The sequence below is a fragment of the Dermacentor silvarum genome, chromosome 10 (assembly GCF_013339745.2).
Source record: "Dermacentor silvarum isolate Dsil-2018 chromosome 10, BIME_Dsil_1.4, whole genome shotgun sequence".
Taxonomy (NCBI): domain Eukaryota; kingdom Metazoa; phylum Arthropoda; class Arachnida; order Ixodida; family Ixodidae; genus Dermacentor; species Dermacentor silvarum.
Genome location: NC_051163.1, coordinates 10,125,080 through 10,128,320, shown reverse-complemented (window position 1 = coordinate 10,128,320; position 3,241 = coordinate 10,125,080).

The window sequence follows — 3,241 nt, the reverse complement described above, 5'->3', positions numbered from 1 at the left end:
ACAAATAGTCACCTAGCCTGCTTGATTTAATCATGTATACTATACATGTTCTTTATCTAGCATTTTTGTATACCTCTCATTATTTTTCTTTTTCAAAAATTTACCTTGCACCGCTGCCTATGATTTTTTGTCTTTGCCTATGATTTTTGCCTATGCGTTTGAGGTATAGTAGCGGCGCCTGGTGGCGGCAAGAAAAGTTATCTGGGTAGTACCAGCTTGGGTTGTATTGAGCCCTAGCTGTGGCGAAGCACGTTTTTAGCCCGAGTTTTGGGTTGATTCGCACTTTTTTTTCTGCCCTGTTGCGAGTGCGAAAAGGCTCGTCACTTCTCACAGACCACGCCGCGAGCTGGCCGCAGCCTAGTTTTACGAAAACGGACTCCCCGTGTGCCGTGGGACGTAATGCTTGAAGCAGAAGGAATCGGCGACGCCGATCCGGAGAGACCTAGCTCAGCCTCGAAAAAGCGTCTCCGTCGTTACTTCTGCGTCGTGGGCTGCCATGAACAAGAAGGCCTGAATCCCAACATCTGATTCTACCGTTTTCCTTCAAGGCCTCACAGCGGAGCGTCAGGCGCGCAGTGTCAGCAGCACAGGTTCGAGAGTTAAATGTGCTCATCCTTGACCTCAAGTCAATACGTTAACGCAGCGCCAGCAAGGCAGTATTCGCACGTACGTTACTGCGAGCTCATATGCCATTGCATCAGTTATTTATCAATTGCTAAAGGGACAGATGACCGCTACTACAGCGCAGGCATAACTACTTGTCTAGCGGCATGCAGTCAACAAAGATTGCAGGAGGCCCACCGTTTCGCGGCATGCTGAAAGACCGCTGCCGCCGCGGCGCGTGCCGTCGTGCGCTCGAGCAATTCCGTACACATGATGTTTGCTTATCACTGCTCTGAATTCATTTAGAGCAAACATTTCCTCGTGTTTGTGCGCCTGAATATAGCAGCGTGCAAACCTTACCTGAAGTTCAACTTCGTACGACTCGCTTCACTTGCTAATGACACCGCGCTAAAACTTCGCCGCTTATTTCTTGAACCGCGTACACGTATTAGGCGTTGCATATATAATTTCTTGCCTTTACACAGCGTGCTACCCCTGAAAAAAGATTCGGCGCCCGATATTTGCTGCAGGCCGTGTTACAACACAACCGAATGTGGCGGGTCCATATTGCAAAGAACCAACTTGTAAACGTACTTTGCGACGCAGACGACCGAGCTTGGTACTACTCAGTTCAGGACAGAGGGCGCCCTCTAGCACCATCGTCGCAGCGCCCCCTGGGCAAAGCAGGAGCCCCATGGCGCAAGAACGGCGTGAAGCGAGTTTATAGTAGTACTACAGTGCCTAGAATATAGTAAGTATATTCATAGCCTCCTGTATATTGTATAGGAGGCTATGGTATATTCTAGACACTGTAGGCAGTGTCGCTAGTTTCAGTACTAGATAGTACTGAAACTGGCGACACCGCTTCGCCTATGAGAAAGCACGCAAGTGTGCGGTAGAAATTATCAAAGAACGTCAGCTGGTCATTATGGTGAATTATGATAGAATAATATGCGATAACATTTGTTTTGTTCTGTTATTTTTGTTTGCCATCAGTGCAGCAGGAAACTACAGGTCTTTCCCGCAGTTTTTTCTTTATTATTACGTCAAAAACGTCAATTATTCGTTTCCTGCACCGAGCTACTTTTTTGGCTACCAATTAAAGCTTTTGCTACAGTACTTTTGCTGCAGTTGGCGACTTTTTTTGGGTACTTTTGGGATTTTTTTAGCCATTTTTGCTACACATAGCCACACATACTACTACGTCCCGTGATAGCGGCCCCTTTTCACTTTTGGTGTGCTTCACTGCTATTATTTTTGTGTAAGCTTCACCGCGTAACACAAGTCTACTGCGGCGAAGCTGACTTTAGGAAGCTGATTCATTCAACGCATTTTACGAGGCAGGTCCGTTTATCACGCTGGGCAACATTTGAACACCACACTTACTGCATTCATTTCTTTTGTTATTCTTAATTGTATTGTCATAGTGATCCTGAATCCCGCAGTAGCAGGCTGATATTGCGTCATAATCGTTTTAACTGCATCAGGACAGCGTATAGCTGGTAAGCGTGCATGCAACAGGCACGGTGGCACTGGCTGTTCTTGGGAAACTTCAAGACGCTCTTTCGCGCAATAATGCCATTTGTCTTATTAAAAAAATGCAGGTGGTGTATAAATGAAATGCAGTAGCAAAGCTGTTCGACCATCTCGCGCAAAAACGCGATTTAACACGATCTGGCGGAACAGCTCACCATGCCAGGCTTTTCTTACGTCCTCGTTTTTTAACGCCTCATTCACTAAACCAGACTACTGGATGGTTCTGTACACGTACTAATTCACGGGGATGCCACGACCCATTCCACGGGCCGGCTACAATTTGACGCGGCCACGAGGCAAAATATGCGCGCAAGATAACTAACGGCAGCACATCAAGCAGCTGATCAGTCCCAACCTTTTATTACATGCATATAGAGTGGAAAAATGGATTAGTTACGCTGTAAGAAGGCACGGAATACGGACCGCTTCCCAACGCGACCGGCCCCGAAATACAGCCGCCATGAAAATAAACGGCTGTGACATCATTGGTTATAGCGAACGTGACGTCATGGGTGAACGCTGACGTTTTGGGCACCTTTTGTGCGGCCAACATGAGCGGACACTCCCATAGAGCCCGGCGGTACCCGCCGGGGTGGCTCAGTCAGCTAAGGCGTTGCGCTACTGAGCACGAGGTCGCGGGATCGAATCCCGGCCCCGGCGGCCGCATTTCGATGGAGGCGAACTGCAAAAACGCCCGTGTGCTTGCGTTGTAGTGCACGTTAAAGAACCCCAGGTGGTCAAAATTAATCCGGAGCCCTCCACTACGGCGTGCCTCATAATCAGAACTGGTTTTGGCACGTAAAACCCCAGAAAAGAAGAAAGAAGAAGAAGAGCCCGGCGGCCGAATTGACCGCAGCGCGCCAAGCGGTTGGCATCAAGCTTTGCCGTTTTCGGTTATGGGCGCGCACATATTGAATTGAACGCTAGCTACCACGCCGACTGCGCTCAACCGCGCACGGTCTTCGTGCAGAATCGGTTTATTATTTGGGAGAAATGATTGCGAACGATCTTGTCAAGTCCCATCGAATCTGTGCCACGTGCAATTTCACAAAGTAAACGCAAGACCCCTTGTGAATTGAGTAAATTTTTATTTTGCTCTGTA